The 12,495-nt window shown below is 40.7% G+C and overlaps 1 long non-coding RNA gene across 2 annotated transcripts; it reads left to right on the top strand.

Moving 5' to 3' along the window:
* The first annotated feature begins 6,360 nt into the window (after positions 1 to 6,360).
* LOC119032110 lies at positions 6,361 to 10,480 on the top strand. Of its 2 annotated transcripts, XR_005078780.1 has the most exons (4): positions 6,361 to 6,405; positions 7,923 to 8,086; positions 8,309 to 9,928; positions 10,001 to 10,480. It is a non-coding gene; the product is annotated as an uncharacterized LOC119032110 (long non-coding RNA). The 2 variants fall into 2 exon arrangements; XR_005078779.1 differs by having other exon boundaries at positions 8,309 to 10,480.
* Positions 10,481 to 12,495: the final 2,015 nt, after the last annotated feature.

Below are 12,495 nucleotides of genomic sequence, written 5' to 3'. Positions count from 1 at the left end.
AAAATCCTGTCCTGCTGTTGGTTCAGATCAAAATACATTTCAGATCTGCTGCTACATCTCGAACCATCCAGACCCCTGAGGCTGTCAGGTACAGGTCTGCTCTCAGTACCTAGAGTCAGAACTAAACATGGAAAAGAAGCGTTCAGTTATTATGCACCACATATCTGGAACAAACAACCAGAAAACTGCAGACCTCTTTTAAATCAAGACCAAAGACCTTTCTGTTTGCCACTGCTTTTCACTGAAGCAATTTTAAGTCTTTGAACTGCACTGTGACTTTTATTTTTTAGTCTTGTCTCTTTTAAACCTTTCCTATTTCAGCCTACTTGTTTTAATGTTCGTTTCTTGATGTCTTCTTAACTGTTTTTAAATGCAATTTTTAGCTTCCTTTAATGTTATATGTATGCTCCTGTGAAGCACTTTGAGTTGCCTTGTGTCTGATTTGTGCTATACAAACAAACTTGCCTTGCCTATTGTCTGGTACTGTTAGTGCAATTAAACATTCACAAGTAAAGCAATACATTAAGCCAATACATTATCAATACACCTGTTCACAAGCATAGACATGACATGATGATGACTCAATCTGCTCCCTCTGCACAGCTCGCCAGTGTGGAGAATTGTTACAAAGACGCCAGAACTAAAGCTGTGTATGGAGTTTAATTGGGTAAATTATATCTGTCTGAGACAAAGCTGCCTCTCCTCTCTCCAGCAGGAGGACCTCTGCAGACAGACACCTGCAGGCATCTGAGGACTGACTGGTTTATGCTGTGTTCATTTGATCTGTAATGTGATATCAGGAAAAAAAATTATCAATTTTTTGAGTGAACTGTCGCTACTCTTGAAATATCATTACGTAATATTTAAAATATAAATAGACTCAATCTTGTCTTGAATGTCCTCATCTCATTTTCTTCTTGTCCATGACAGTCACAGGGATGTTTTTATCCCCCCTATTTCAAGGGGTCGCAGGATTACTGGAACCTATTCCAGTTGTCTTTATGGGCGAGGTTCATTGCAGGGCCCTTACTGATGGCAGAGGCAGCCACACAAGGTGCCAAAGACACATCAGGAGCTCAAGGATACACCCCAACCTTTCGACCCGCTCTACTCACTGAGCTACAGCCACCCCACTGTGGAGTTTGAGAATCTAGATGAGCAACACCTTGAGATAACTTTGAGAAAAGGGTCTCTCTCTATAGGAGTCTTTTCCAAAATGGTGTCAGACACAAGTTCAGTTCAGTTTGCTCAGCTCTTTTTCACTTCTGATTCTGGCCATGCATGATTCACAAATCGTGAATCAAAAATCAGTTACAGCTTGAAGTTTGCACTTCCTAAGCAGTTTTGTAATCTAAAACTTCCATAAAATTCCACAGAGGAAATTAAGTGTATTTTTGAAACTGACATCTCATGAAATAATCTTTGGGACTCTATGTGTGGTGTTGTTGAGATGTTGTATGAGCCATGAACTCTCCATCTTACCTAACTGTCTGTCCCAAAAGCTCATAAATACACACACACACACACACACACACACACACACACACGCACACACACACAAAGATACGCAGACACAGGCACACGCATGCACACACATACACATGTGAACGCACACAAATACACATGCACACACAGACACACACACACACACACACACACACTTAGGCAAAATTTCTTAACATCATTGACAATGACTGTCACTTAGTGATGTGTAAAACACATTTACTCCAGAAATGAAAAATAATTTTCCTCCCCTGAGAGCCATAAGTGGAGAGCAATTATCATTTTTTCCTCTGCAAGAGAAACACATTAACATTATGAAATGGAACCTCAGCCTGAGTGCTGGAATTGCCATGCAATGAGATCACAGACCGCATCTGGTTTACTCAAGCTCAATTCAGGAAGTTAATTCCATCAATAATAATCTGCTGTATTGTACATTTGAAGGAAAAAAAGCCCCAAAATAAGCTGACTTTGACTTTTTGAAATTAAAGCAGAGAGGCACATGTCATGGGAGGGTGCTAAAGCAGCTGTTCATCACTGATGGATAAATGTTAAAACATATTAGGAGGTGATGACTTGTAAAATATAATATTTAATGCTGTTATGTGTTGTGCAATACAGTACATATGCACTCATAGTGACATATTTGTGGCTGCTATATAATCTGGAATAACTGGGAAGATCTTGGAACCTGGCTGCAGGGACTTCCTTCTATTCAGCCATAAGAGTAGTAAGGCCCAGTCACACAGTATTTAAAATGGTGAAATGAAGTCAATATTACTTATAGGGCCAGATATCACCAACCACAACATGCCTTAGGGAGCTTGTCAGTCTGTGCAATACACAGTAACCACTATTCATAGCCCCCTGATTCAAACAATTCAAACCCTAACCCCTAGCTAAAAAAGAAACAGAACCTTCACTATTGTTACAGGTCCCACAGTCCGAAATTACCATGGTCAAGAGACAATTTAGACAAATATGAAGACAATTTGATTTTACAATTAATCAGTGAAATACATCAAATCAACATTGGCTGACTCACGCTGCTTAAACTGGAGCCAGAATGGAGGGGTGAATAGGGCTGCGGCTATCACGGCAGCCTGAACTCAAATCAAGGGAGTAACTAACAAAAGCACCCGCGGCTCCACATACACACATTTGTGAGGAAAAATACCTCCACCAAGGATTGGGTCACCGTCTTGGCCCACAGCACCTGTCCAAGGAAAAACAAGCAACATACATTAATTGAATGATTGAATAGAAATAAACAAAAAACAAATAAAGTAAATGTTTGTTTAAACAAAATTAACTAAATTAATGCAAAAGAAGTCCCATTCACAGTAACAAGATAATCAATAAACCAACAGAATTCCCGGGACAGCAGCAAAGCCCCAATGCCAGCTCTGTGACGAGCCCGTGATATCAAATCACCGCTCCAGCACAGCTCAGAAGAGCAGAGGAGCTACAAAATACAGTTCCAGTGAGCTAATACAGCAGTGGGTCCAGGGGGTGATGGCTTCAGTGTTTTTGGGCCTCACCGGCATAGCAACATAGGGCAGTGATCCTCACTATTTTTTTCACAAGAGCCACATTGGCAGAGCAAAATCAAGGGTAGAGCTACTTTTATGCCAACATACTGAGTCACCTTAGCAAATGTGCATTTCTACATATAAATTGGACATCCCTCTCTGGGAACAATCACCTTATCACGGTGGAGAGGTTTGTGTGTTCCACTGAATCTGGGAGCTAGGTTGTCAGGAGCCATGTGCTCCTGGTAGGGTCTCCCAAGGCAAATTGGTCTCAGGTAAGGGGCCAGACTAAGTAGGTTCAAAATACCCCATGGAAAATAGAGGTGTGAGGCGAGAGACCCTGCCCGGAGGAAGCCCGGGGCCCATGTCCAGAGCCAGGCCTGGACGGAGGGCCCTTGAGCGAGCGCCTGGTGGCCGGGTCTGCCACGGGGCCCGGCCAGGCACAGCAGACAGCCAGAATGGAGTAGGTTTAAAGGAATTTATTGAAGAGCTGTAGAGCAGAGTAGAGGTAGTAGTCATCAGCTCGGGCATCGGATCACTGCTGGAGAGGAGGGGCTCACAGTGGAGACGGTAGCAGCTTGGACGGAACACTTGAGGGGGAGACAAAAGGGTAGACGTGTCATGACTCCTGTTTTTGTTTGTTGTGTCTGGTTTTTGGTTTCTTGTATTTGATTTACATCATTGTATCATGTCTTGTGTTGTGTTTTGTTTTTCCATGTCTTGTGTCTCATGTTTTGATTTTTCCATGCCCTCATGTGTCCTTTACAGTTTTTTTGGATTGCATTAACACTAAAATCAAAAGTTGTACACAATTATAAAAACCTTACATTCAAGGAGCAAAACTCCGGACCAGATTAGCACAACTATAAGCACAATGTCAGCTTCACACTTTTTGCAAATGACTGCACACAGTCATTTGCAAAACACTAAACACACTTGTATACATTAGACACAGATGCATATCATGATGTCACTTCCTTGCAAATTCCAAAGCACTGACTTTCAAATGACCACACTCATTATCTAATTGGTTAAACACAACACTCAGGTGCACCAACACATGATTGCTTAATTGTAGGCACACCAATCAGGTTCAAGCACTACAAAAAGACAGCAGGTGAGTTCACCTGTCTTCTACCACAATGGAATGAGTAAGACGAGAAAGAGTCAGAATGAGAGGAGGAATTCAAAGAGAAGCAGAAGAAGGTGAAGGCAGAGGCCATGCCAGAGGTCAAGGCCGAGGTGGAGGTAGAGGACGAGGACGAGGAAGAGGAAGAGGAAGACTGGAAGCAGGAATACATGCCCTAAGAAGGAGAGGACCAAATTTATCAAATGAAATTCGGGCAACATTAGTTGACCATGTGGTGAACCACGGACTGATGCTGAGGGAGGCTGGACTGAGAGTTCAGCCAAATCTTAGCAGATATACAGTGGCATCTGTGATCAGGACATTTTGACAAGAAAACAGGTAAAAACAAATCTTTCTACAAAAGTTATCAACTGCTTAGTATGTACCATATCAGCACTGTTCATACTGGCTCCTGTGAGATCCTATGTATTTCTTTCCACATAGGATTCAGGTTCGAGAGCGACAAGGAGGGAGGGGGCCTATTTTCACACAAGAACAAGAAAGAGCAATAATAAACATGGTTCTGGCCAATAATGCAATAACTCTCAGAGAAATTCAAGTCAACATCATTGGCGACGATGGCATTTTCAGTAATGTTCATCAGGTCTCTCTCTCAACACTGGCACGCATCCTGAAAAAAAATCAACTTCAAATGAAACAACTGTATCGAGTGCCTTTTGAGCGGAATTCGGAGAGGGTCAAACAACTGAGGTATGTATTGTTCACTTTAGCACTGTGATGTTACACACTGCAAGCTAAATTTACTGTGTATTAGATCCATGCTAAACTACACAATCTTGTCTTTCACTGTATTACAGAGAGTTTTACAGATGGATGCTGAAGAAATCCCACATGAGTTTATCTACATCGATGAGGCAGGGTTCAACCTCTCAAAATCAAGAAGGAGAGGCAGAAACATTGGCCACAGGGCTATAATCAACGTCCCAGGACAGCGTGGGGGTAACATCACCCTCTGCGCTGCCATTACACAGAATGGGGTCCACCTCCGTCATGCCAGGATGGACCCTTATAACACAGCTCACATTCTAACATTTCTGGACCAACTGCACAACATCCTCACAGTGAACCAAATACAACAGATGCAATACATTGTCATCTGGGACAATGTATCATTCCACCGCTCTGCTCAGGTCCATAACTGGTTTCAGCAAAATCCTCAGTTTTCTGTGCTATACCTTCCACCTTACTCTCCATTTCTAAATCCAATCGAGGAGTTCTTCTCAACATGCTGGTGGAAGGTGTATGATCTGCAGCCCCAGGCTCAAGTGCCCCTCATTGAGGCCATAGAGGAGGCCTGTGACCAAATTGACGCCATAGCCATTCAAGGATGGATTCGACATGCACGGCGGTTCTTCCCTCATTGCCTTGCTAATGAAGATATCGCCTGTGATGTCGATGAAATTCTCTGGCCTGATCCAGCTCGGCGAAGAGATAATCCCTAATATTTTCCCTGCTGTAGTTTCTTTTCTTTTTTGTCAGTCCCCCCCCCATATTTTTTTATAGTTTTTTTTTTTTTTTTTTTTGATTGGGTGTGTATTTTTTATTTCTATTTTTATTTTGGTGTTACGCACAGTACCGTTGTAGCATGGACATCTTTTGTTGAAATTTTGACTGATTTAGATAAATTATATTTTCATCACTCTTCAGCATTGGTCTTGTGTTGTATTTGGTAATTTTTAGTATTGTATATTTGCACTTTTCTCTGTGTACTTCACTTACATTACTCAAATAACTGAGGAGTAGAATTGCTAATAGTGTTTTAGGTTAAGCGCAGCAGTGTGTAACTGGTTCAGACAGAATTAAGTCATATGAAACGTGTGTGTTTTCATATGGTAACAAAATATCATTTTTATAAAGTACTGTATAGTTTTTACAAGAGTGTTTCATTTTGCAAAGGATGTGAGGTGTTCTGCTAATTGTGTACGGTTGGGCTAATTGTGTGTAGTGTTTTGAAAAACTGGGCCCTCTATTCGAAATCGTGCTTAAGCAATTGAAAAAAACTGTAAGTTCTCCCCTCTGGCTCCCTCTGTCTGTTGTCTTGTTCCCTCCTGGTCTGGCTCCTCCCCCTCATTATCACACCTGGCTTCCTTCCTCCTCTCTCCTCACCTGTTCCTCGTCATGTCATTAGTGTCTGTGTATTTAGTCTCTGTGTTCCACTCACTCCTTGTCCGGTCATTGTTTTCTGTTTCTGTATGCTCTTGTCCATGCTCTTCCCGAATGGTATGTGTTCTTTGGATCTTGATTTCTGGTTTCTGATGTTTGATTTGAACTTTGATTTTTTTTTCTTTGTACTTTGTCTTGCCTTTAAGTTGTTACTTTGCCATGCTGTTTTGGTTGTTACTTTGTTTCTTGTCCCCGTTTTGTTTGCCTTGGTTTTTTTGCATTCGGCTTTTGCTAAATTAAAGCTCACCTTTTGTTCTTCTTGATCATTGCCTCCCATGTGTAACTGCGTTTGGGTCCACCTTCCCTTTCCTTAGTTTTCCCCTTTAAACCCCAACCTGACAAGACGTAGGCCAGGGCTCAGCTGGTGTGGCAGCCGGCCTCACTGTGGCATCTGCTGTTGTAGTAGTGGAAAACACTGGTGGAGTTAGACAGTGAAGGTCCTTGGTGTAGTAGAGGCTGGTCACAGAGGTGCGGCAGAATAGGTGGCAGGGTGGCTTGTGGAGATAAGGCTCAGAGGCAATCAAAACTAGAGAGAGGATGAGGAGAAACGGGGTTAGGTCAGCAGGAGAGCAGAAAACACATGAAGGCAAAATGTACAGAAAAACCCTACACAGGTGGTCCAAATCATGGCTAATATTATTAATTAAGAATAAAGACAATTTATTGAAAAGAAGAAAGAAACTCATAATGTGAAAATGTCCCTCGATGAGAGCAAACAAAGTGTGAAATACTTTATATTGTTTGCTTTTTATATTATTTAAATGTAGTGACTTACTTACTTACCTCATGTAACATGTACAAAACATGCAGATGTATTTTGTTTGCAAATATGAACACTGAACACTTTTTTTTTTTTTTTTTTGTTTATGCTGTATGTGGCTGGCATTTTTCAGTTGAATACTCATAGGAGGTTTGTTTCACAATGTATTAGAATTATCTATTTTATCAAACTATTTTGAGATAGTTTGGTGGTTTTCTGTCAGTGATATGATTGTAGAGACAAATCTTTGCTGTTTCTCTGCACAGCTCTTACTTTGTGAATGGATAAAATATATTCCTGAAACATTTTTGCAGTCAGCTGTCTGAGCAGAGCCAAAAGTCTATGTGTGAATCTGTGGGTGACAATGAATACTAGCCTATCAGAAGGATAACTGGGGCTTCTGAATCTGGTGAAAACAGCAATAGGCAGTCTACCATCTTTGTGCATGTCTGAGGGACACTGTCATTACAGTGTAGAGAGTTTCCACAACTTTAAATCTTTTCTACACTTTAGAGCCGAGTGTTTCACAGGTTGATAGGATGATACACAACTACAGACTATGAATTTGTTTCTGCATATTATTTCACAGGCTTAAAATCTTACTGACCTGATGTAACATGGTGTTACCCCTTGAGTAAAACATAAAATACTTCCATCTTATCATATATTGCTATGTTCAGTGTTTGTTTGGAGGCAGATCTGCTTCCTATAATGCATTATAAAGAGTTACTTTACCAGGCCAGTAATTGTGTCCAGTAATCTTGTAAATGTCTTCTTGAAGAGAAACTCACCGGTCGCTTGCCTTTTTTTCCAGCTCACCTTGCAAAGTCGTTCCACTTGGACACTGACTGAGATTCTACACACAGCAAATGTATGATGGCCTCTAAGAGAGCAGCACAGATGGAAAATATCACCTCAATCAGAGCACTGGAAATTGTGTCTGCTTAGTTGACAGTCTGTGGCAAGACGGTCATTTAGGTAAGACCAGGGGCATGAAAACACAGCGTCTGTGACCCTCCCTGCTCATCACACACACACACACACACACACACTTTCTGCATATCTCGCACATCATGTGGTTGAAAAATAGTGGGGAAGATGCCCATGCCATTACGAGTTCATGGCTCTGAGGAGATTACGTGCTGTCAATTTAAATCTTTGAACTGCAGCTGAATGTGTCACTTCTCTTCTTCACCACAGGATTTAGGCAAACTGCTCTGAGAAGTGAAACTGAGGAGGTTTCCTACGAGGGAGGAAAGTTGACATCCTCAGAGGAAATAGCTTGACCTAATACGCACAGTCAGATGCACAGTCACACATTTATATGCATGGATATGGGTGTCTCAGGCAGGATAGAGTGTTTGAGAACAAGAGAGACTGGTGACCAAACCTGATTCATCCATCATCAGACCATCTGTATCCAGTGACAGCCTGTCAAGAGAAGGCATGTGCGGCGCCCCACTGGCCACAACAACCTTAAGTCAACAACCTTGATTATCATTACCTCCACCTAGACAGTTTTGTTCTCAGCCCTGTCTGTTTGTTGGTGGTTTGGTTTGTCAGCAGGACTACAATTTCATGTAGCTATGGATGGTTTAGAACCCAACCAACCCTAACCTTAATGCAGGGCTATCAAGTTTAAAGCCTGTCCTCACCAGGAAAACTACCGTACAGGTGGAAAATGCAAGCAACTGATTATGACCAATATTTATGTATGTTGTTGGATGGCTTCTTCTACTGGCTGTAGTCATCATTACAGCTTGAGGAGAAAGTAGTGTAAAGAGTGAAAAATGTGTACAGAAAGGGGAAAAAGTGATAGATGGTGGGGTTAAATGAGCACAGAACTTTCATCCAGATCACTGTTGATGTCCAATATCCAGAGAAGTTAAGTGAGTTCTTTTGGCTTACCTACATAATGAAGTTACATGACCTACTGTATGTAGAGCAGGTAACATAGTTAGGCTGCATAGTAACTATCTAGCATATTTAAGTATATACCAATGTTGTACTCTAAACTGATTTTCATAATAGCACTTTAAAATGATGGTACTTTATTGCACTTTTTAGAGAAGTTAAAATTATGTGCAACTTCTACAGTGTACACTTGAACTTTGTTTTCAACATATTTGTTGAACATTTTAAAATGAGTGCTTTAAAGGGTCATTTTAACAATACACTAAAAGCATATCTTAAAAATACACATTTCAATATCCTAAAGTGAATGCATTAGTATGAGTCATTAGTATACTTATGTTCATGTCATTCATAATACACTAGCAGTATGATAACCTCTGTTAACTGTTATGCCTTCGGCATGAAACAGATTTTCACAGTTTTCACTAATCAAAGCAGCAGTTGTGTGCTAGTCGTGCTTGGATGCCAGTGTAGGCATGCTATTTGTAAAGAGTCAGTTAAGTCATGTTTGTTCCAAATTCCATGGTTCCACAGTTGTCCCTTACAGTGCTGGGAAATTGGACACCTATACAGTGACTGAATGATGGAATACTATGCTGGCTCTCATGCCTGTGGAAAAGCAAATCAGTTCTTAACTGGACTTTATCATTGCTTCTGTTACTTAACAAAGTATAATTAAAATGTAATCAGTCACAGTTTGTAACTGTCAGTTACAATGTTTGATTAACCTCCCTTTTTCAAATAGTTCTCTGTGGTTGATCACACAAGCCACAAGTTCCAACAGTCTCTTTTTGGGGGGCCAAGATTTTAATCATATACTAACCACACCTTTTATAGTTTTTAGAAAAAGATACTTTTGGCTAACATATAAAGCTAATGGAGGCTGGCATTGGGTGTGACAGAAAGGTCAACCAACGAGAAGGGCCAGAGACAAATCAGGCAATGCCATCCATCATTAGAATTTGCCTCAGGGACAAGTGTTTAAGAAATAGGTGGAGGTGAAGAAAGACAATTATTTCACAATTTAAGGTACATTCTAATACTTTTTCCCTGCATAACAATACAATAAGTGCTTGTTTTTACCCTTTCACCCACTAGTAACTTACAGTTTTGGCCCTCCAAGGTGAAATGTCTGGTGCCATTCCAGCCCTGGAATACACTCTAATTCAACACACAAGCTTCCTCCTGAATGTGTCTCCATCTAGTCTCTAAGTATTCTTGAAGTAAATAGGTTTAAAAAAGAGAACATAGAAAAGTATCTGGAGCAAATGAAACAATGGGATTCACAGGTAACTGACAGTAGTAGACAATTTTAAGAAACAAAGAATATATTGTGTTGCTTTTAGCTTCTCCCTGTTTCACTCAGCTGCAGTAGATACACTTACACAGCTATCCACCAACACAACATTAACTGTTGTTTTGCGCATTGTGATCATGACATAAAAAAGTTGAATGGCACTCAGAATGAATAACTTTGTCATTGCCCAACAGTGTCCTTTTATTTAATCAAGCACAATTTCATATCAAACCTGATAGCCCTGTATCATTTTTAATTTAAACTGCTTCACCCTATTTTAAGCTCACCAGCTCTAGGATCCACATCAAACTGTATCACTAATACATATAAACCATATAAATACACCTATACATTTTTTTTCATCAAGATTCATGATGCATGATTCCCTGACAAATTAACAAAAATGTCATTTCGTTTGAGTTGAGTTTGAGAGAGTAACTGGCCTTAAATGGCCTCTGCAGTGAAATGGCACTTTGTGAGGATGATGGCTCACTTTAGCTTACTTATCAGAAAGAATTAGTGGTGAGATGGGTCAACTAGACTCTAAGGTGCTACTTTCACATGCTCACTGTTATAAGATAATTAAACACATTTTTCTCGATGGGGCAATAAGGGAGTAGGGTTTTAAGGAGGCTAATATGAATCAGCTGACTGCTGGCAGGCCATTCTAGGGGAAATCATTCAAGTTATTCAAAAAATCATTTGGGGTTTGAACTTTGCAGAGGATATGGAACAGACAAAAAGCTCTCTGGATTTTTATGAATGGGACGACATACTGATTAGATGGACTGATTCCTTAACTGTGTGACAGTGTACATGAAAGGCATGCAAATCAAATACTTCGATCAATGAACAATAGAAGTTGTTCCCCAGTGACCCATTATGAGAAGAGGCTTCAGAGCAGCTGGTTGTGACCAAGGATAACATGGTAGGGATAATTCAGTGGTAGTGCTTTTCAGCCAAAGATAGCTCTCTGTAAAAGCAAGCAATCTCTGTCTATCTGTGTGTGTGTGTGTGTGTGTGTGTGTGTGTGTGTTCCTCAAATATCTCTGCAGATCAGGATCAGACTGACCTGAGAGTTTCAACGTGGCTGCTGTTTGGTTCAAGGGTGTGCAACGTCAGATTTGTTTGGACTGCAATGATACAGTTAATGAATTATTTCATAAATGCTTCACAAATTCCACAAGAGTCGTCTACCATCAGTCATGTGCACACCAGAGCCAATCACTGCAGAGCTCACTTCCACGACATACCTTAAGAAACAAGTGGATTTATACCTGCAGCGGCGTGAGTTGAACTGGGATTTTGCCGGCGGTTTGGTCCCGTTCTGTGCATCTAAACTGACTGTTGTGGATTAATGAGACTAAACGAGTCTGGACTGAGTCTGTTCGGGTCTGAGGAGATTCAGAGACACGAGAACAATAAAGTGGAATAGGAATCTGTGGATGTTGGTGTGTAGTCGACGGATGCACCGGCAGGTCCAAAACAGGACTTTGGGTAAATAATGTCCACCACGCTTTTTCGCGAATACTGCCGTCACGTTTGCTTTGTGTCTGGTGCAGGAAGAAGCGGTAAAAACAGGCTTTTGTCACGAAAGTGTCCAAGCAGCAAGTTTGGTTGCTGAGGAACAGGAAGTTGTGGGAGGGACGTAGGCAGATGAATGACAGGCAACGACGGTCGGTGTAGAGACAGCCAGCGAAATTGAGAGTTAAGATATTTGTGACATTTAGTGTGTTTAGAGTATAGAGTTAGTGTGTTATGTAGTGTTTGGTGTAGTGTGTTTAGTATGTTGTGGAGTCGGTTTTTTGTTTAATGAGTCAAAACAATGAGGAGATGCTGAATGTGGAGCAGGCAGTGCAGCTCTTCATTCAGCTGGAAGGAGCTCAGGCAGACCTGAGCATTGCCTGCATTTAAATGTAAATAGTTACATATAACTTGGTAAATTTTTCAAATGTATGCACATATTTAGCAAACAACAATTTATATTTGCATCATGAGTAATAAAAAATGGTTTGTTAAACATATTTGTTTTCATGGTTAAAAAAAGTACAAAGGTTTTTTTTTTTTGTGATTTTAGGTCCACTGTTTTAATTCAGTATGTCAAAATAAAGAAAATAACTGTACACTGACTCGTGAGGCTGTGCTGAAAATAATGACACCAAGTAAATAGTTTTTA

Source organism: Acanthopagrus latus, chromosome 14 (genome assembly GCF_904848185.1).
Source record: "Acanthopagrus latus isolate v.2019 chromosome 14, fAcaLat1.1, whole genome shotgun sequence".
NCBI lineage: Eukaryota > Metazoa > Chordata > Actinopteri > Spariformes > Sparidae > Acanthopagrus > Acanthopagrus latus.
The sequence above is the reverse complement of the archived record's forward strand: the minus strand, read 5'-3'. Positions and strand labels throughout refer to the sequence as shown.